General features: G+C 30.6%; 1 pseudogene; it reads right to left on the bottom strand.

Annotated features, from left to right (window-relative positions):
• Positions 1-20,234: 20,234 nt before the first annotated feature.
• Positions 20,235-22,974, bottom strand: LOC114717734 (uncharacterized; annotated as a pseudogene).
• Between the last annotated feature and the right edge of the window lie 1,300 nt (positions 22,975-24,274).

Raw genomic sequence — 24,274 nt, 5'->3', positions numbered from 1 at the left:
CCGGAGGTAGTATATAGATTTGAAAATTGAGTAATACTATATAACTCACAAAATTGCAATTGTTTATGTTTGTATTACGTCTGTAAATTATGCAGTATTTTAAGTTCAATTGTTGGAGGAAATGATTTTGAAAATTAAATAATACTTTATAACTCACAAATCTTATATAAACCTTTTTTTGGCGTTAGCCTCACTTGTCACCCCCAAAAAGAAAAAAATCACTGTGCAATTTTGTGGCAGCAGATCGGGCTTTTCACCCATTCACAAAATATGCAAAAAATTTGTCAAAATGTAAAATGGCTCCAATATTTGAGAAGAAAGGCATAAATTGCAATATGTGTGCGTGTGTATGAAGTTGTAAAATCAAGGGTATAAAAATTACATATTGCGGATCGAAAATCAATGACTATGAATTTAGTCATTTTTTCCAAATATGAGTTATTTTTTCCTTTTGAGCAAATTTTTTTCTGAATTTAGTGTGATGCTGAAAACTCATTCACTCTCCCGCCCAGGAGTATTTAGATAAAATCAAAACTATACTTTTAAAAATATTTTTATGACATACAAAATAAATATATGAAAAAATTTATCTTGATTTATAAGAAAAATAATTTTAAAAATCATTTCTCATGATATCCAAACAAATCCCAACCCCTGAATGTATGTGACAAAACTATGCCTGGCAAAAGTAAGTGGCAAGACTAAAATATTGAGTCACTGGGTTTGAATGAATATAACGCAATTACGGGTGGAAAAAAGAATATAACACAATAATGTATATAACGAAACATAAGACCTGATAATAATGATAAAACGTTTAATTGAATTAAATAGTTGAATGAATTAATATTTATATAAATTCATATGATTTTTTTTCCTGCCATCGCTCATATGATAATTATCCCTTTCTTTCTTTTTTTTTAGCCAAAATTATTATCCCTTTCACAGCCTCAAGTTTAAAATGATTTATTTAACATCAAAAATATATCTAACTAAAAATATATTAAAGTATACATTTTTTTAATTTTATAAAATATTTTAATTTGATTTCTTAATTTTAAAAAACATATTTTTAGTCCTTTAACTAAAAAATTATTATACTTAAATGATGCTTTTATAACAATTATTATTATTTTGAAAATTAGACATAATATGTTAATATTTGAGAATGTTTTATGAATATTAAATATCTTAATATTATCATTTAATAATTTTTTTAGATTAAATAATTTGGATATTTAGATATTTATAATTAGAACAAAGGGGGTGATAAATCTAAAGCTCAAACATCTGTAATTAATAATATATATTTTTTCCAGTTTAAAATATAAAATAAATTCTATGCATTTAGGTTTATTAAAAAATTTGTTAAAATCAATTTAAAATAATAAAAATGTAAGGCATGTATTTTTTTTCTAAATATATTCTTATTAAATATGAGGAAAAAAAATTTAATAAATGAATCAAAAGAAAAAACATTATATGTTAGGAGTAATATTATGCTAGGAGTAATATTTTTAGACAAAAATAAATGTTATTTTATAAAAAATTAAGTACCACCGACAAATCTTATCTCATAGTATAGCATTTAGTAGGCGTTTTTATCAAAAACCTATAAACAATAAAAGATTTTATCTAAATCCTATACCGTAAAAATTATTTATCAAAATGGTTCACTAAAAATCATTCATATCAAAAACAATTTCAATTTTACCAAAAAAAAAACATTTCTATCAAGAACGATTTTATTTTTACTTTAATATCTTTTCTTATCATATCACTTAATCACTATGACAATTATATTTTTTTCATGAAAAATGTGAAACTGTTCATGCTAATAATGATTTCACATTTTCTCTCTTCCAATTTGAAATCTATAGTGAATAGCATGAGAATTATTTACAAATTAGTTAGTTAACTCCTATGTTAAGGACAAGAGATAGTAACATTTTCTTATCATTTTTGCAAGGTCAAATTGAATTACTATTAGAAAATTTCAGGCAATGTATAATTAACAGAGAACATTTTTTGCACAAAAAAAACAATTTTAAGATTAATTTAAGGTTAATAAATCTTTGATTCTTCAAATTTGCTCCCATTTTGATTTTGGTCCTTTAAATTTCAAATTATAAGTTTTAGTCCTTCGCGGGGTAAAATGGTTCATATTTTTATTAAATTATAAGGATTAATGTTTTATATGAAAAGAAACTTGAAGGATCAGAATTTATGGTTTGAAACTTGAAAAATCAAAATCAAAATAAAGACAAATTTAAGGAACCAAAAATATATATTAACCTATTAATTTATACTACCTCTTATTAATGTAACACCTGGTTAACTAATTAAAAAAATTAAGACAGTTAAAAAGATTACTTAATTATAACCTATGTTACATAGTTTCTCTGAAATACTTATTTATGTCATTAGATTATGTATCAAATTATAAGCAGGCCAAATAGTCAAAGTTGAGGATATTACATTATTTAATAGGATTAGGACCAAATTATTTTTCCGCCCAATCCTATTTACAATATGGTGTAATTTTACTTTATTATAATTATAATTTTTCATTGCCTTTCCACATATATACACACACATGAAAGAATTGCTACTATCATTTGATTCATTTCTGCAAGATCAAATTGAATTACTATAAAAATTAACTATAATATATAGTTAACAAGAATTGAATATGCATTCATAAGGGACTAGAGTGAAAAGGGGAAAAAAACAATTTTTGATTTTCATACTATTTATTGTAAATGTCATATTGAGAAAGTAAAAGAAAAAATGAAATCGTTCTTAACATAAACGATTTCATTCTTTTCATTAAAAAAATAAAATTGTTAAAATAATAAAATGATATGATGGGAAAAGATATTAAATTAAAAATAATTTTGACACGAAAGGTCATAAGCCCGATCTACAGTTGTTTAGCAGTTTGGCACCACTTTTGAACCATCCCACTTATGGCTGAAAACCAGTACTTAATCGCACGACAGGAAAAGCTGATAAGAGTAGCTTATTTCTGATTTTCACCGTGCTTATAGTGTAAGATAATTATTAGTTTTTCTCTCACTCTTCCTCATTCTATTCTCCTTCATTCTCTTATATTCGAAAGCGTCTCCCATCGACAGAAGGCAGAGCATCACAGCCTCCACCGTAAGCTCCGTCACGTCGTCACTGTAGTCGCCGTTGAGTCTGTGGCATCTTAGCCGTGAACGCCGTCTACTGCTGGGTATCTTAGTGCTTTATCATCTCCTTTGCTCTTCCATTGTGCGATCTACCAGCAGCGTCGAGAAAGCAGAGCATAGCAGCGTCTCCCCGTGATGTCCGTCGCATTTTCACCGTCGCGTCTGTTGCGTCTTCACCTTGAGCTCCGTCTGCTGGTGGGTCATCTCTGTCTTGGTCCTTTGTCTACTCCTTGCATTGTTGGTCACTGTCCGATCTACCCATCTGAGACTTCATTGCTGTCGGTCTGGTATAGGTGTGCTTGAAGTGCAGAGGCGATCTGATTCTTGGTGCTTTTTCCTGCTATATATATATATATATATATATATATATATCTGTCATAGGAGTTGTTGGTGTTGGTCATATGTGGTTTGGCTGGTTTGTTGAATTTTTTGTTGCTTTGTTCTTCGTGCTATTGATGCAGGAAGTGTTGGTCGACTAGTTTGCATTGCTAGTTGAGTGTTTGGCTGGTTTGTTGGTCAAGTATGTTTTATGAGACTGACTAACATTCTTGCGCTTCGATTTAGCTTGTCACCTCTATCTGCATAAATTTTGACTCAAGCTGTCTGTACTATTATATGTTGGTCGAGCAGTGTTAGTCGATAAATAGAAATAAGGAAATTGAACATCTAAAAAACAAACTTACCCGTTAGGATAATTATAAGCATCCTGGTTTTAAAATAATTTAAGTTCATTGTATCATGTAAATTCATTTTTTTTTATCATGTTTCACTTTATATTTACAATATTTTTTATGATTTCTCTAAAGTTTTCAAATTTAATTCACTCATTAAATTTCACTTCTTCATTATATTATCTCAATCCGTTTTTTTAATGTTTCACTTTATATTTAAAATATTTTTTATGATTTCTCTAAAATTTGAAAAATTTAATTCACTTATTAAATTTGATTTCTTCATAATAAATTATTTAATTTTTTATGTGAAATCATTTTTTAATCATATTTCATTATTTATTAAAACTCATACCCATTTTAGTTATTTTACAACCAAACTTATTTTTACTCAAGCAGAATCCAAACAACTTTTTACCAATCTCACTTTTACAAATCAATTTTTCTAAACTCCAATCCAAACACAATTCAGCTTATCCAATTTAACTTTTACCCAACTTTACTTTTTCAAAAGTCAAATTAACAATAAGTTACTTATCCAATCACTAACCCAAACCAGCATATTATGGGCTGCTTGGGAGGACTATGAAAGGATCTAATATGGGACCAAAAGCTGGCAGTAAACATGACTTTGGAGAAGCTAATTTTAGGAGTTATAACGGTGGAAAAATGGAGAGAGAAAGACAAAATGTGAATCCCATTTTTGTGTTTCAGAAGAGGAAAAAAGCATATTTTTGTGTTATGATCTGAATTCTGATAAAGAAAAATAGAGTACAAATGGTAAGCATGTACTCCTCTGGTCCTAATTATAAGACCCAATTGACTTATTTGAGGAAATTAAGGAAGTAAGTTAAGTTGGTTATCTATAATAAATAAGTGTTGTCATTCCTAAAATATCCTTGCTAATTAAGTATATTGGCTAAAACTATCATTATTAGAAGGATTATCTTGGAAAAAAATGCATAAATATAAGAGAAAAAATGGATTGGGTCTTATAATTAGGACCAAATAAAAAGTCAAATTGGGTCTTATAATAAGGACCGGAGGAGTATTAGTTATCAGTTCACGTCTCTTTCTTTTCTTTTATTTTTTTAAAAATTAATTCACTCATTAAAATTCACTTTTTCATATTAATTTAATTTAAATTTATTGTATTATGAAAAGACCTCTTTTTAATACATAATTATAAAACCATTTTTAAGATGATAACTATGGTAGAAAAAGAATTGAGTTAGAGTGTTAGAATACTACTATGGTCATAAAGAGTTTGTTTTATTTTGAAAACATCTCAAGAGGCTTAGGATACATAAAACACCCATGAATTTAACCACACATACCACAAGGACTCAAGACACAGTAACCACCCACAAGCCCAAAATAAACATTCATCCCACAAAGGCTTAGGACACAAGAAACACAAGATGCTCACCACAGCCCATAAGTCATACACAGAAGAGCAACACAAACAATAGAGTCGTATGGCCTCCAACCATTCTAATAGCACTCTATCAAATACAGTCATCCAACAACTCAACAAAAGAAAGTATATGTCAACAAAATTATGGGCCCTAAGATGGCAATATACATGACATTACATACTCAAACCAAAAAAGGACTACTAGGCTATGCTCGCCTATGCTTCTGGTTGCTTCCCTTCACGTTGAGCCAAACTAGATTGCTTTTCTGAAAAGTATCGATGAATAGTGGGGGGAGACATAAAGTCCCACTAACCAAGTATTAATTTATAACATATATAAGTAGGATGGCAAGTTGGTGAAGTAGTGCTTAAATATAATTTAAGTAATAAATGGTAATTTAATAGATACAATTACATAAAAAGAGTATATCTCACCATCCACAACACAATTCATACAAAAGTACATATATACAATAACAATGAAATATGCGCTCTTATCACCTTACTCCTCCATATGACTCCCTAATAAGGATCCGACTTTCTATGCTGAGTAACCCGGCCAAAAGTTATTTCATTCACATCAAGCAACGGACCCCTTTCTATACCTACACCGCCCAAGAATGAACTATGGTGCAAGAGGTGTTTACCCAAGAGTTTGTTCTCAATTTCAAGCCAAGGAAAAGGAAGAACTACAGGAGTCTAACAAAAAAGCCAAACACTAAGATCAATAGTGTAGGCATGCCACGTGGGCTTCAAGAACGATTATTCTCCATATCACAAAATCTCAACATCCACATATGAACCCCATGCATAGTCACAATATATTAAAAATATCATAATTCTTTAAAATGAGGTGTGATCATTTCCAACAAAATACAATATATTTTTATTTTATTTAATAACATAATATTAGTATATTAAATTCAACACCACAAGAAAATATAATTTCAAATAAAACACAATTTAGGAATAATTAAATCAATATACTTCTCACTTCACCAAAATTTATCATATAAGAAAATACATACTTTATTCACAAGCATACTTTGACAAATTAATTTGAGAAAATAAAAACATAACAAACACCTTACAATCCAAAACATGTATATAAAATAAATTAACCCCGATTACCTCTACTACAAGCTTAACCTTATAACTTAAGAAATAAGAGCACAAATTACAAACTCCGAAATACAAGATAATCTACAAATAATGTAGATACAATTTAATATACATACAAATAAATAACCTAAATTACATAGGATTTATTATTATTATTATTAATATATGTATATTTACTACCCAAAAATTCTTACTTCAAATAACAATTTTTCCTCTACCCAAATAACTCATGTAAATTATAAAAAAATATTATTTTTATCTAACATTGTAAGAATTCCAATTTATAATTTAAGTTTCCGGCTTCAAAATTTTTCTAATAATATATCCTTAACCTATTTTACATTTTAAACCAATTAAAATATTAATAATATATTAAGTAACCCATAAGTTATTTAACTTAAATTTAATTTTGGGAAATACTAGTTTTTAGAGAAAATTGCAATCAAGTCCTAGTAAGATAATTTAATTACTTTAAGGTCTATCGACAAGTGAGAAGATGCAATTACTTCAACGTCTATCAACAACTGATGAGACTTTGTTAATTTTTTTTTTCTTTTAAACCTCAAGATAATTCTCCCTGGTATTTATTTTTTTCAGTTAAAGGACAATTTGGCCCTTACTAGGTATGCTCATTGGCATCTTTTTATCTTCTGCCAGACCCATTTTTCCTATTTCAAATTCACAGTGGTAGAGGAGCTGTCTCGTTCCCAACAAGAACCCTCCTCGTTAATTGCAGTATCGTCCTCCCACATTCTCGGTTTCTCAGGTACACGTTAATCGATATCCTCTTTGTGTTGGCTTCTACCAAGTTTTTTTAATCTTATTATTTCATGATTTATGTTGTTAGGGAAAATGGAGCGTTTTGTTGGTAACAACTTTGAAGGAGTAAAATCAATGCATGAGAAGATAGGCTTAATACTTGTTGAACTTGAGATCATTTTGCATACAAAATTTCTTGAAAGGAAATGTTGAGATTTTCAATTATTTTTCAGCAGCGGAGGAAGGACCAAAATCCTTTTGCGTGTTATGAGTTTAAGTATGTATAAGCTTCTCCTGTCATCGTTAATATTTTTTTTTTGAAATATTAATCTTACTACCTCTGATCCTAATTATCTTGTTTAGTCCTGTAATCAGGGGTCACTAAAAAAACATGGTTTTAGCGACGGAATTTAGCGATGGAATTTTGAATTTAGCGACGGAATTAGTGACGGATTAGCGACGGAAAATTCGATTTTTTAAAAAATAAAATAAAATGCCACGTGGCACCTCTATCAATTGCCACGTCATCACTGAGACCACCTCCACGTATCGCTGCCACCTCACATCTACTGCCACGTGTGTGCCACGTGTCACACCTCTGCATGCCACGTGTGCCTGCCACCTCACCTCTACCTGCCACCTCAGCTTTGCCTGCCATGTGTGTGCCATGTGTCACCACCACATAATTCCCTTCTCAAAATGACTTCTCCATGGCTTGAACCCAGGACCTCCTCCGTGTGCGCGTGCAGCTTTACCAGTTGAGCTGCAATGAATCTATTGACTTATTATGTAAAATTAAATATATATTATATTAGTTTACACAAACAATTATATATATATTATTAAAAACTAAAAATATGCTATATGATAATTTTAATCATAATTATTTTAATGAAAAAATAATTTTTAAATATTTGTTTTACTATTTTTATAATGTTTTATTTTTTAAAAATATTTTTAATATAATTTTAATTTCTAACGACACTAATTTTGAATTTTACATCATAAATAATTTTTCATAAATAATTTTTAAATTTATTTTTTAATTAACATTGATAAGATATACAATTTAATTATATATATATATATATATTATATTACATTATATTATATATGTATATGTGGTTTATATATTTGAAGAAAATTATTTACAATTAGTCAAAAAATCTTGTTATTCAAAAAATTCAAAAAATAACTACTATAATAAAATATAATAAATTATTCTATATAAAAAAATTAAATGATTTAAATAGATTATGATAAACAGTATTTTCCTACTTGTATATATATCCTATGTAATTTATTTTCTTAAAATTTGCGACGGAAACAAATTCCGTGTCTAATTTCTGATGGAATTGTGACGGAATTTCCGTCGCTAATTTTTTTGACGGATTAGCGACGGAATTAGAGACGGAATTGTCTGACAAAAAAAGATTTTGTCGCTAATTCTGTCGCTAAATACAGATTAGCAACGGAATTTAGCGACGGACAGAAATTCCATCGCTAATCCATCAAAAAAATTAGCGACGAAAATTCCGTCGCAAATTCCGTCGCTAATTTGCGACGGAATTCGTTTTCGTCGCAAATTCCGTCACAAATTCACTGTTTTTTTGTAGTGGGTAGTATTAGGATTTTCTCGGTAAAATAACGAATCATTGCTCCTCTATTGGTAGAGGTACGAAGGAAGACTCAATCAAGCGAGAAGAATTGAAGGTGAGAAGTTGGATGTTAAAGTGGATTGCTACTCGTAATGCTGAATTGCACCTCAATTGTAATGGTATCACTAAGAAGAACTCCAAAGCAAATATTCCTCCTCTTTCTAGTGGTGTGAAGAAGAAGGAGCCCAAAGACAAAATACGCCCTCTTAGAGACCATGAGAAAAAAAAGGGAAGCCTATAGAAAGAAGACTCAAGACAACACTTGGAAGCCTCCATACTCTATGTATCATTTACTCCAAGAGGAACATGCTTATGACCCATGGAAAGTGATGGTCATATGTGTGCTTCTAAATCAAACTCAGGGAAGACAGGTATGGTTTTGTATATCTCCTTTTAGCTTTTAATTTTTTGCTAGATAAAAAATATTTGATGGTTTGCATTGTTTCCTAGAATCTTAATAAGGTCTTCATATTTTTATATTGATTTCATGAGATAGTTTTTGGAGGCAATATATGAAACATTTAGGTTGAATGGATCCAATTTTAGTGCTATGGTAACTTGTGAGAGTTTTGAAATGCAGGTGAGACGATGATTCAAGATTTTTTTGATTTATGTCCTAATGCAGAGACTTGTGTTCGAGTTCCCGTTGATGAAATAACAACAATAATCACCAGTCTTGGATTCCAAAACGCGAGGGTAGGGAACATAAAACTCTTTTCATCACAGTATTTGAGTGATCATTGGACTCATATCATTGAACTACATGGCATTGACAAGTAAGGTTAGAATGTGCATTTATTTTATTTTTGTTTTATTGGTTATTTGATTATAATTTTTAGTCAGTTTATCCAACTGAGTGATTCTATTTTAATCAGGTACGTTGTTGATGCATATGCAATATTTTGTACGGGAAGATGGAAGGATGTGGTACCTCAGGATCACATGCTAGTTCCTTACAGATATTTCTTCATAAAAAATTCAAATGAGAAGTGCATGTGCTTTTGAAAGTCACCTGCAGTTATTCTGAGGTATGAAAAGTTAGGAAAGATTAATATTAACATAGCAAGGATTTAAGTTTTCTCCCAACTAACTAGTCCTAATGTTTAATGTTAAGATTCGGATGAGCTTGAAGCTGTTAAAGCAAATTACTGTGATTCAACTTTATTTCAATTAACCAACTCTTTGGACATGTCTGTTTTCAAGCTGAAGATGTTGACTTAGCTTGTAGACCCTTTGAACACAGTAATGGTGGCATTTTTGCTTGAAAATCAAAGCAGGAAGTTGAAAGGGTTTAAAATTTAAATCTTTTGGTCATGTAGAGTTGACATTTCAGATGACAGTTCTTTCTGTCATTCAAACTCTTGGAACATGATTTATTCCTCTTAAATTAAGACTAGCTATCAAATGAACCTTTGTAACTATCTATCTACCCAGTTACAAAGTTAATGATTTAGGTGATACTTAATCGTCCAAAAAAACTATGTTTGCTGAGTTATTGTTACAACTAGTATGTCCATATTGCTTGTCCTTTATATTGCACTCCATTTCTTGCACTTCATGTTGAATTTTGGGGATTAAGAGTCATGCTCAAGAGTCAAAGAACATGCTAAATTGATCCTTGATTTTATTTAATATATTTATTTACATTGCAGTGAGATTTAGTAATAAGAAAGGAGTCTCGTGTTTAAGCTCTTTTCTCGCTAAATATATACCTAACTAGTGTGTGCTTTTCAATTAATGTTGTGTGACTTTGGACCCTATTTTTAATTCGTAATGAAGAAATCTCTCCCTTTCGAGTATGTCTTTACATCCACAGAGAATGTGCGAGTTTTGAAAATAGATTGAGCTTGTCGAGCTGGCCTGTTTAAGCTAGAAAATTATGAGAGTTGGACTTAAGATTTTATCACTCAAATTACAAAATTTAATTTTCATTAATTATTTTTATTGATTAATACATTTTATCTTCAATAATTATTTTGTTATTAATACATGCATTTTATCTTTGTGCAATCATGGATAATGAGCAAATTTCTAATGTTAATCAATCTCAATCATCTACCTATACTAAGTTTAGTTTTATGGCTATTTTTTGTTGTCCTTATTGTAAATATTGAGTTGAATTTTTACCTCATATTAAAAAAAATCAAATTGAGGTCTTAAACTACCTGAACAAGTCTAGGTAGTTCAATAGATCAAGTCAAGTCAAATACGATTTTGAGTTGGTACTAAATTGGACTAAACTTTATACTTTCTTTTTTAGCTGGAGGTTTCTACTAGACCAAACCTCGAGTTGGCAACTAACCTTGTATGGTTTAGTTCATACACACCCTTATTATTGGACACTACACATAGCCGAATCTTCTAATAGTAATTTAAATTTTAATTCGTTACATTGTAAATGACTTTCTTTTCGTTAAACTTAATCCTGTTGGTAATATCTCAAAATTTTCATAAACTAATGTTTTGGGAATGCCTGTCTTTAGTAAAGTGGAGAGACCACTATGGTTATAGATTATTGGATTGAAATTAATGATTAAATTTTCATAGTTTTAAAAAATGTGAATTAGAATGTACTTTAATTATTAAGTTTAACAGTTTAAAATTAATATATATCAATACTCTTCCTCCAAGCCATGTCGATGGCTTCTCTCACAATTCACTATTCACAAGCCATTTAATGAATAAATTTTCATAGCTTTAAAAAACATGAATTAGAATGTACTTTAATTATTAAGTTTAACATTTCAAAATTAGTACATAGAAATACTCTTCCACCAAGCTCTCTCGATGGTTTCCCTCACAATTCACTGTTCGCAAGCCATTTAAGGAATAAATTTTCATAGTTTTAAAAAACGTGAATTAGAATGTACTTTAATTATTAAGTTTAACGTTTCAAAATTAATATATATAAATACTCTTCCACCAAGCTATCTCGATGATTTTGCTCACAATTCACTATTCACAAGCCATTTAATAAATAAAGAAAATAAAAAAAAATTGATGTGTTGGGCTGTGTGTTAGCTGGCTTTAATGCAATAGATGTAATTGGGTCAAAACATTACACTTGCTCCTTCCATATCAATCTCATTTCAAATACTTTTCTAATACATGAGATTGTTTTTCTTTTAAATTAAAATCTCAAAACAGATTCCTTTAATCTCATTTAAAATTTTTAAATGTTTCAAACATGAGAAGAGAGAGATATATATATATATATATATATATATAAGAACATAGCAAGTTTTTTTTTTCCCCCAAATACTTCATGTCATTGTATTCTATTTACATCTTTTTATAGTTTTTCTTTTTTCTTGAAGTTGTATTTTTTCCAAGATAAAATTTTTGTAATTATTTATCATAGTAAAAAGTATATTATGATCATTATCAACCCTGTGCGTTAGAATCTAGCTCTGGTAAAGGGAAGATAAATAACTTGAATAAGTCAACTTAGTCCCACTTTTAAAATTGTGTGTGGAAATTGGCAGCAATCCACTTTCTAAAATTTCATCACATTTTGTTACTAATTTGGAAGGAGGGCATTAGAGCAACTGATTAAGTTGGCTTCGTGTGACCAGAAAATTATGGGCTCAAGTCCTGAAATCAGTTTCTTGGAAATAATTTCTAAGATAAGACTGCCTACATTAAATCTTACGGGATTTGACCCTTCCCCAAATCCCAAACCTTTTGTTAATGGGTGACATGTTATGCACCCTTTTTTTTTTAACTAATTTGGTTATTTATTAATTATTTTATTATGCATACATAACCTTAAAATGACAATTTTTGTTGGCAAGAAATGACGATTATTTAAAAAAATGAAGAAAATATATATTATTTTACTTTCTCTCTTCAATTATATCATAACAGAATATATTAACTAACAAAAAAAATCATATTCTATAATTAATAATTAGCATGGGCACTGTAGAGTATAGCAAGTCTTGAAAATGACGCTCAATATCATAATAAATTAATAATAATGCCTCTTTTACTGTTATATCTAAATGACATTACTTTTTGAAAAAAATTATGAAAGAGTAAAATATATTAATCTCTTCTCTATCTAACCTAAATTACAGAAATTCTTTTTTATTTTGGAAACTTTTATGGACTTTTTTTAAAATAAAAATATATATTGCACAAACCTCTTTTTAGTTTTAAAATTCAACTTCTAGTTACCCAACCATTAGTTGATCATCAAATCATAGAGTTGACCCATTATTTTGACCAAAATACCCCTCCTCAACTTAAATATTACTTAATAATTACTATTTAATAACATATGATATATCTTTATTTAAAATTAAAAAACAATTTCAATACTTATTTTAACATTTTTTTAATTATACCATTAAATTGATTACCGTATTATAAATTATGAATTTAATTAGTTTTATAAATACAAATATTTATTTTACAATAAATTTAATTGTTTAATCTTATTTATTTATTAAAACTTGCTTGTATTGTAAATTTTTTAAAAATATAGTAGATGAAAATGTTTTGTAATTCAGGAAAAAAAACAGAGAGAATGTTTTGTAATTGTGTACGTATATATATTTTCAATTAAATTATAAAATTATGTCTTAATTTAGTTAATTTAGTAAACATATTAAATAGGCCATTAGTAAATATTAATATTAAAAGATAAACTAGACATAGGTTTAATACAATGAGGGTAAAATAGTAAACAAGATTTATTAGAATATACTACCTCCGGTTCTAATTATAAGATCTTGTTTGTAGCCTATAAACAAGGTCTTATAATTAAAACATGAGGTAGTATTTTTTAATTAAAAAATATTTGTAAAAATTTTTTTTACTATATTTTGCTAATTTTATATTCCATCATATCAATCGTGAATATTTCTAGTTTCTTTTTATAAGAAACAATTAAACAAATTATATTGATGAAAAAGCTAGTTGAAATTAGTTGGAGACAATAAATATAATATTTTTCTTAAAATACATTTATTTATGGGGTGAGAAAACGTGAAACAAAGAATTTACCATTTAAACAGTTTATTTTGATGATAAGCGTAATGATATTAAATGAGTATATATAACTTTTTGTTCCCAATTTGGTCATTTATTAAATATTATCATATGTCTACATAACTTAAATGGCAATTATGTTTTTGAGCCAAAAAATGACAATTATTTAGTAAATGGAGAACATATATTACTATTTTACTATTTTCTTTGTTGGATGCATACAATTATAGAGTATATTAAGCAAAAATTAGAGAGAAGGACCTAAATAAATAAAAATGACAAAAAAAATTATTTTCAAATTTCAAATTCCCCAAATGATCACCTGAATAAGCAAAATTCTGGCTTAGGTATAGGTGACCAAATTGGGAATTGCAAATATGATCATATTACCCTTTATTTTAAAAAAAAAAAAAACCAAGCACCCTTACTGGTCAACCAATTGTCAGAGCTCTGGTGCCAACGGCCACCAAAGTTCAGGTTGGCCGCCGCGACTAGAGCTCCAGCGGCCAGCTAACGATCGGTCATCAGAGCTCCGATGACCATCATCATTTTTTAGGAAAGTTTGCAAGTCCAATAATATGATTTACAAGTTATTTAATACTATTAACAAGTTTAGTATAACAGTTAACAAGATATTCTCAAGAAAATTTAAGAAGTGACATTTTTACAATTTTAATAACACAATTAACGAGTTCTGTATCGTTATTAACAAGCTCGGTATAGCAATTAACCGCAGGTTTTCTAAAAAATTCAAAATTTGATATTTTTTACAATTTCAGTAACATGATTAACAAGTCATATAACGATATTAACAACTCTCAATGTCATTGACAAAAATTTCTTTATAAACGTTAATGGTTTTAGTATGAACTCCCTATAAGGATTGTACAATAAAAAATTTTCATTTATTAGGCTATCACTGTGGTTATGAGAGTTATTAATATCACTACATAACTTGTTACTAAAGTTGTTAATAATGTTATAAGAGTTGTTAATATCATGACACGACTTTTTATTACCATAGTTGTAAAAATATGGTAATAATGTTATTTGTTATGTTATTTGTTAATAATGTTATTTGTTATGTGTTAATAATGTTGTTAATAATGTTATTTGTTATGTGTGCGCGGTAAATTAATTTTAATTTGCAGATAAGCACAAGAGTGCTGGGGCAAAAGAGTGGTATTTTTTCTCACCAAGGGAAAGAAAATATAGGAATGGAATAAGACCAAAGAGGTCAACAAAAGATGGGTATTGGAAGGTTTCAGGATCAGATAAATTGGTATTTTCAAAAGGAAAGATGGTTGGAAGATGGAGTACGTTGGTTTATTATAGAGAGAAGGCTCCAACAGGAACAAAGACCAATTGGATAATGCGTGAGTATATACTTGCACGACATTCTCACAAGAGAACAAGCAATACTGACATGAAGGTTAGTATTCTTTCACCCTTCTTTTTTTTTTTTTTTAATCGTAGAAAATTATTTCGAGAGTTTTCAGTAAATGGCAGATACCCAAAAGTTTTTCTAGTATAAATTTATAATGAAAGTTTAAAATCGTAGTAATTTTGTTTCTCACCGTTAAAAATATTAACGGTCAATATCACTAGTTTAATTGTCAATATTAGTTTTTTAACAATAAAAGGCAAAATTACTACGATTTTAAACTTTCAGAACAAATTTGCATCCAAAAAAATTTTCAAGTACCCAATGCTCCTGAATAAAATTTTTCAGAGCAAATTTACATCTTAATTTTTTTTTCTTGCCACTTTTCATTTTGAGTCAAAAGCATTCTTGTATCACTGGTGTAGGCCTTATTTGGTATGACATTAGAAATCACTTATAAATACGTTTGACATAAATTGAAACAAAACTTTTTTCATTTTACTTACCTTATCCTCCATAAATTATAATTAAAAGGTTACTTATAATTTATTCTAAACATGCCCATAAAAAGCCCTTTTTTAATGTTTCTGCTAATGCATGCATTACAAACGCCACTAAAAAAACACAGTCATATCTCTGTTTTCTAATATTGAGAGTCTTTTATGACAATTATGATATATCAAGGTAACTTCTTCTGTCCTTTTTTCTCATCCTGTATAGTTAGATGATTTTGTTTTATGCAAAATTTATAAGAAGACTGAAACCAATAGCACAAGCAAAAGAAAAAGCATGAAAAAGGAGGAGGAGGAGGAGGAAGAAGAGTACCAGTCACATTCAAATATTATACGAATATATTCAAACAATTATGAATATGACTACTCATCATTGTTGAAATTACCTGCAGATCATCATCACCTTTGATCAAACTCAATGTCACAAATTTGTTTCCACAGCGCCATTAAGTGATCATAATATGCTTCCTTCTTATAATGTGGAGGACAAAACTCGAACATTCCTAGAAATTGAATCAGCAGGATTATTGATGATGGAGGACCTATGTCATGAACTTAACTTGGTAATCACTGTCACACCTCTTTTTATAATCCATTGTATGTGAATTGAAACCATTATAACGTGTTTTGCAGTGTTTCCAGATGAAAATTTTCAACTTTAAAATTTTCCTTTTCATTCTGTCCGTAGACTGTTCATCCGAAATTGGGCCAACTTTGAAAATTGATAACTAATTCTAGAAAAATCAAAACGAGGTGGTTCTAATTTTTATGCGAAGCTTGCTAAGAGTTCTATAGAGAAAAAATATTTATTGGACTCAATTCCATTCAGAATAGCACCAAAAAATTTGACAAAACACACTATTCATATGGTCAATTTTTGAATTTCTAGTATTTTAGCCCAACTTTGAAATGATATAACTCTTCGCACAAAACTCTAATTTCAACGTTCTACCACTTGATTTAAAACTAAAAATATAATCTATAAGTTTGCCAAATCTCAGGTCCAGACTTAAAGAAATGCTTATTATTTTATGCATCCCAATTTTGGCCATTTTTAGGGACATTTTATCCCTCAATTTGATCCAACTTTGCTTTTTCTTTTATCTTTTCTCGTTCTTAGCCTTTTGGGACCCATACCATGCTTGTACATACATTCTAATATGTTTAGACATTTTCATACATGTTCATACATATTCAACTCTATAAGGGAGCTATTATCCAACAAACACAAAACATCCAAACATTACATAAACTAACATAATATCCATTAATAATGTCGTTGTGCCTTTACATGCCTTTATTCACCACTTCCTGACCCTTGCCCTTGCTTGATCCTCTTCCTAGGGTTATTTTACACATAAGGGGAATGAGCTTTCAAAGAAATCCTAGTAGCAAAGAATCGTAATTATCATGCAATCATGCAAACATAATGTGACATGCTTTTGTGCACATAACTTTATGGTTTATACATAATGAAATGCCATGAAAAGTAAGCATATTCATATGTATTCACATAACATAATGCCAAGGCAAGCTTAACATAAACATTGCAATCATAATTCAGTAGCATAGCTTAGTCACATCATGGCATTCATAGCACATACACACATACACATAAATGTAAACAAGAAAGCACTTTAATCATAATTCAATGCTACCTTTTGTTACTTGTCCCATTTGATCACTTCAAGAGACAATGATCTTCTTTACTTTCTTCTCACAAAGCCTATTAAACCAAGCATAAAATAGGCCACATTACTAACCAAACAACTTATATACAATCCTTAAACTTTAACTTAACAAATTTTCCCCCTTTTCCTTTGGTTTTTAACAAAATGATTCCTTCTTTACAACCAATCATCTCATGACTCAATCCTATACAATTTTTCATGAGGAATCTAATGATGCGATCATATTTTTAAAATTCAAACTCCTCCCCCATGACCAGTGACTGGCCAAATAGGGGTTATATATTTCCAAAAATTCTATTTTTGCTTCCAATGATTTTAAACACTTTCTAACATCATATCCCTACACAAAAACATGTTTTAAAATCATTGAAATTATCAAATCAAGCCAAAACAATTTCCTTTAGCATGAACAGTAGCTGGCCGAAAATGACATATAGGACCCTAGGTGGATTTTCTTCCAAAAATCAATCCATACACCACCTAATCTTGCTTATTCCACTTGATTATTAAGGCTTCTATCTTTCCCTACCCATTACATACTCAAACCGAAAAGAGACAGCATATACCCTCAATTTTTCAAGCCAAAACTCAACTAACCAAGCTTGCAACTTAGGAATAGGAAGGCATAAGCATACCTTAATGTTTCCTTGATTTAAGTTGAGTGATTCCTTATCCAAAGCACTCAAGAATTTCAGCCAAATGGAGCTGGAGTTACAGTGGCAGAGTCTCTCCTTATTTTTCCAATTTTCCAACATTTATTTGTATTTTCTAAGGGGGTATTTATAGAAAATTTTCATCTGCCCTTACCCCTCCATGTTTGGATGAAATTGGACACCTCAAGGGGTGTATGTGGTAGTCATCAAGTGTCAAAATAATTAGATCACTCCATGTGGCTTTTCTCTAGATTTTTTCACACAAATATCCCTTAATTTTGTATTTTATTTAATAAAAATGAAGGGACCTGGAAGGTGCATGAAATTGGGCCCTTATTGGGCTCAATGTGGGCCCCACAAATGTTTGGGCTGGTTCAAAAAGATTGCTCACAAACCCAATCACTACCTTTAACCAATTTGAAACTTTATTGGTTATTATTCACAAGTAACCTTCTATGATTTTTTCAAACCTCCAAAAATTTATTTCTCTCCATGATAATTCACCTTTTAATATGAGAATATGATCTAAAAATTTTCAGAATTTTTTGCCACCTCTATGTATTTATTTTGAATTTTCTCCTATTAGACCTTTATTGGTGTCATTGCAAAAAAATAAATCTTCTAAAATTAGTTTATGAGCAATCACAAATGTTTGGGCTGGTTCAAAAAGATTGCTCACAAACCCAATCACTACCTTAAACCAATTTGAAACTTTATTGGTTATTATTCACAAGTAACCTTCTATGATTTTTTCAAACCTCCAAAAATTTATTTCTCTCCATGATAATTCACCTTTTAATATGAGAATATGATCTAAAAATTTTCAGAATTTTTTGCCACCTCTATGTATTTATTTTGAATTTTCTCCTATTAGACCTTTATTGGTGTCATTGCAGAAAAATAAATCTTCTAAAATTAGTTTATGAACTTTCAAGGTCCAAAACCAATTTTATAAATTCAAATAAATATTTAGATGAATTTTTTATCAATCTCCCAAATTTATTGAGGCCTCTAACTAAATAAAATAATTGTTTTCCTCCGATTTTCTAATCTTTTCTTGAAAAACCTCTGTTTATGGGAAATTCCGTAATAAATCATTTTCACTGAAATTTCACCTTTCGGGCCTCAATCGAGCATTCAAAACCTCTAGTTCACACTTTTCCCATTTTTCCAGAATTTTCTGGAATTTTTCTTAGTTTTTCCGTTTTGCCCTTCCTAGACCGATACTTACAGAAAAGCAAGCCCGGACCTTATCAGAATTTCACATCAAAAGTTGTTTCATCTCCCCATCTAATTCTTACATTGACCCTCATTCCAATTTTTAATTCCCTATATCCAAGTGATCACCACTTAAGATTCTAAGTCTGCACAAAGCGGAACAAGGATCAATAATGATAAACCCATCATATATAATATTGTATAGTTTTATCATTTTTGCTCTTCAATTATAAATTACACTACAAGTTAATATTATATTTGGGACTGGAGGTAGCATTTTAATTTCATTATACTTTTGAGTTGTTGTATCTTTAATTTTAAACATGTCACTTGTTGATATTCTATTACATTAATGACAATTACACTAATAGCTTCCTAGTGATATTGCTCCAGATCAACAGTCCAAAGAGTGCTTTCTACAAACATTCATATCCATAATTCAAAGTTTTATTTTGCTTTAGATTTTATGTTCTTATGTCCAGAATTTCAATTTAGCAAGAGGCTGTGAGATTCAATTCTAGCCATCCATTTGCAACTCATAAGAATTAATGAAACGAATGGATGGCTAAGATGGACTCCACAACTTGTTGACTCACTCTAACTAAATCACAATCCCTCATGCCTATTCTATATCAACAACGATAATAACAAAACCTTAGGTGGTCAGACAATTGAACTAGATTATACCTTCTCTTTGGAAGGAACTAGGACTTTGATAAGCTACAAAGATCTCTATGAAGCATGAGTTCCCAGTCACTACAAGCTTTGAGACTTGCAAAACTTAACATGAAAACCATTCCACTGCATACCTTCTTCCCAATTGGTTAGATTGTGAAGTTTTATGTTAGCAGAGATCAACCTACATCTCAGAGACTAGCCGGTTACAGAACTTTTCCTCAACATTTGAGAAGAAAGAAAGATGGCAATGCAAAAGGAAAATTGATTTGCCATTTTCTACTTCTACCTCATCAACAATGATGAGTTCCTAATATCTCCCAATGGTGATCGTTTCGAAGCACATGATGTGCCGCGATTGCCATGCAATCTTTTTTCCTTGTCTCTTGCGACCTCTTTCTGCTTGCATTTGTCTATGTTGTGGCTATTTTCTTTTGTGCAACAGACCACAATTCGCTTCTCCAACTCAGTTTGTGAATCCGACAAATTCATAGGACATTTTATTCCCTGCACATCTGCATTTTGTTCCATTTTCAACACCTCAAGTTCATGACGTAGCAGAGACATTTTAGCTTCAAGCTCATTAGCTTTACTTTCAGATGAGAAAGCTCTCTGTCTCCACTCTTGCACCTATGAAAAGGAAGAGACAAAAGTTTAATAACAAGAAACACCTGCATGATTTTATACTTTCGTTGGAGAACCTACAAGAAACACCTAGGTAATTTTACTTAGGTCTGGTTATAATTACTCTCAAACTCTTTCTCACAATGACTGTTATAATGCAGTTTACGATATTCAAATGTTTCAGATTCTGAAGCCAGTCATATCCAGTCATGTACTGTATTGCCTAATAAAAAAAGCTTCTTCCAAACCAAAAAAAAAATAAAGAACTTCAAGGACCAGTAAGAAATGGCAAAACATAAAAGAATTGAGAACAATAAAATGTGTCTTACAGCATTGTGCAGGGTTTGGATTTGATAATCTGAGTTAAGGGCTTTGTCTTCCCAAAAATCCCGGGAAGCCTGCAATTCCTCCATTTCTTCCCTCACTTGACCTAGCATCTCCTGCATTAGGGACCATTGCTCTGTCTCTGCTCTAACTTGCTCTACAACTCTTTGTACAACTGCCTTACATTGTCCAGAGCACACGTTCCCTTCACTGCCAACTTTTTCCTGCAATTCGGACTTAGTTAGAATTCCTTCACTCTGCTGTAGTCACCGAATATTTAAACAGAAGCACTGACCAATTATTATCGAGTCATGAGTAGTGATAACGAGAATTCACCTGATGAGGTACTCTGATAACAGACGATAAGTCTGGACAATCCATTCTCTTGGAACTTGAGGTTGAACTTGGAAGAGAACTGTTAGCTGTGGAGTGCATTGAATTGTACTCTTCCTCCATACCCTGTAATAGTATTCCTTTTGACAATCCCTCCATTTTCCTTCTCAAAATCTCAACCTGTAACAATTGAGGGGCGAATTCGTTAGATTTTTTTTTGGGGCCCTTTTGCATTGTCTTGAAAAGAGTTTAAATTTCTAACGGGAGACAGATATTTTACTTACGTTTAGTTTTCTACTTGAAACAATGTTGCGGTCATCCTCTCTGCCACAAGTTTTAACAGACAAGGCTGCCTCAGCCATCTGTTGAATCCTTTTCACATGCATCTCGTCTAATGATTCCCCACTCTTCTCCAGCCGTCTCCGAAGAACTGAAACTTGTCTGTCAAAATTATTGTTCTTCCTAGCCTCTAGTTCCTTAGTTCCTGATCTCCTTTGCAATTTCTCAAGTTTCTCTGTCAACTCTTGAATCTCTTCCTCCAGTACCATATCAACATCCTTTCCTTCACAGATCTTGATTCTTCCCTAAATTCCATTTTGCATGTCAAAAATCAGATGAGTATCAGAATCATGCAAGAAGGCAAGTGAACTCAGAACTTTGAGAGTTTAGCAGTATCTAGTTAGCATGCAGAAACCGTTTGGTACAACAATTCAATTACAGATGCATCAGCTGGACAAGTAACTATCTGCTTGCTAAGAAAATCCCAACAAGGGAAGAAGAAATTTAAATAAAATTTATAGTTAATTGTTCTACTTTCAAATGATACCCACAAAGGTAAACCAAGAAATGATTTTGAGCAAATGCTTAAACAGATATTATTATATATGATATTCGTACTATAACTGAAGAGACTAGCATTATATTTCAAAACTACTATAACACTGACTTAAGCCAATTTCTTAATTTGACAGAACTCAGAAGAAAAGAGAGGAACAACCCATGTTAATACTTCAAATCTTAAAATGCTTTTTGTGTTATCCTATTATCCTACATTCATTCAAATACTAGGACCAAAACTGATATATTACCAACTTGGCGATTTACGGCTTACCTCAGACTCTTAACTCACAGTCACACCTCTCATAAATGAGCAACCAGGTAGGTAGGTTTGGAGTTAAAAGTTTGGATGCAGGTGGAATCAAGACAGCATTAAAAACATTTAAAAGCTAGATTGTACTCGAGGAACAAAAAGGAAAGAAAAAGAGGGTACTAACAGAAACAAGGGTCTCAAGTGCAGATTTCAGAGTACTTTCCATCTTAGCTCGAGTTCTATGAAGCTTCTTGATGACAATCCCTTTCTCCATTCTCAACAAATTACATTCTGCCCTCAACATCTCCGCCTGAAACCTCCATTTCTCTTCTTCTAATCCAAACCCACCACCACCAACAGCACCATCACTTTCTCTGCTTTCAACTCTCTCCCTCCTTGTCTCACTTCCCCCACTGTAATCCAACACCACTATCGGAATATTTCGAGCCACTGGACGTTCTTGATCAAATAAAGTCTCCAACTTTCCCTTAGGCTCCCTCCGTAGGGGCTCGCCGGAATTGGGTTTCCCTACCGATGGCTTGGGGGTCTCCGGCGAGGCCGGCGAGGCAAGTGAAGGATTCTGGGGGTGGGAGGAGGAGGGGGGTGATGCCATGACTTGGGTCTTCTGGACGCAGGAATTGACATTTTCATGTCATATGAACAACGAAAATTGAATGGATTGGAGTTGAATTGAAACGAAGAGGAAGAGAGATATTATAAGGAGAGTGGGTTGGGAAGAGAGAGGGGGGAGCTGGAGGAGTAAAGGGTACAGGCGTGCAACCTCGTGAACAGGGCAATAACAGGGATTTCAAATGAAAGCTGTAGAGGCAGTGTGTTTGCTGTTTGGGTATTTACTATTTCCCAACGTACTCCGATCCTATTTGTTTCATGGGAATTTGAAAAAGATTTGGACTTAGTGTTTGTTTTTTTGTTATCCCCAAAATGTCCTCCCCTTTTTTTCCCCTTGATTTCAATTAATATTGTAGTAATTAAGTAACTAAAAATATTAATCGTCAATTTATTTAAATTTGTATATCCCCTTCCCTTACAAATACTCCTCTCTTTCAAAATGTGAGCCATTTAAGATTTAGGCACACATATCAAGAAAATGCAATTAATACATTAAAATAAGTAAGCCAAGGTAAATCAGGCCAAAAAAAAGTACTTTTTTTACCAGAAAAAAAAAAATGTAAGCCAAGGTAAAATTTAACTCGTTCATCTGGTCCTATTTAATTTATAAGGCTCTTATAATATGTTTCACATGAATTAAAAAAAATCTTAAACTATATTAACTTCCTATTAAAATGTAATAATTTTTTAATTTTATTTTTATCTAATATATAGATTTCAAAGGAAATAACTATTAACATTATAATAAATGAAAAATAAAATAGTGTATTCATATTAAAAATTTAATGAAGCGATTTATATATAAAACTAAGAAAAACATCATTTCTCTGTCTTATAAGTAGGATCAGAGGAGTAGGTTTTTTCAACTTTCTCTGACCAAAATCAATGTGTTAGCTCCTATTCTCAGCTCTAATTATAATTATTCTCTTATTTTATTTATAAGTCATTTCCAACATATTTCACATAGACCGATAAAAATTTTAAACTTCATTAATCTCAATTTAAAATTTAACAACTTTTCAACTTTATTCATATTTAATATACAATATGCCTTGATATCAAAAAAAAATATACAATATGCTTCATGAAAACAAAGTCAACACAATAATAAATAAAGGATTAAGCTGTACATTTATATGAAAATTTTCTTTCCCTATCCTATAAATATGATCAAAAATTTTCTTTTCTCTCTGCCCTATAAAAAACACCAGATGAGTATTTTCTTGCCATCCTAATTGTAATTATTAATATACACACACACATAAAATCACAGCTATCTTATTATTTGTAACAATTTTCAACCTTCCATATGATTTGATAGGTT

The sequence above is a fragment of the Neltuma alba genome, unplaced genomic scaffold, assembly GCF_004799145.2.
Source record: "Neltuma alba isolate B1F8T4 unplaced genomic scaffold, ASM479914v2 tig00011773_pilon, whole genome shotgun sequence".
Lineage (NCBI taxonomy): Eukaryota > Viridiplantae > Streptophyta > Magnoliopsida > Fabales > Fabaceae > Neltuma > Neltuma alba.
The sequence above is the reverse complement of the archived record's forward strand: the minus strand, read 5'-3'. Positions and strand labels throughout refer to the sequence as shown.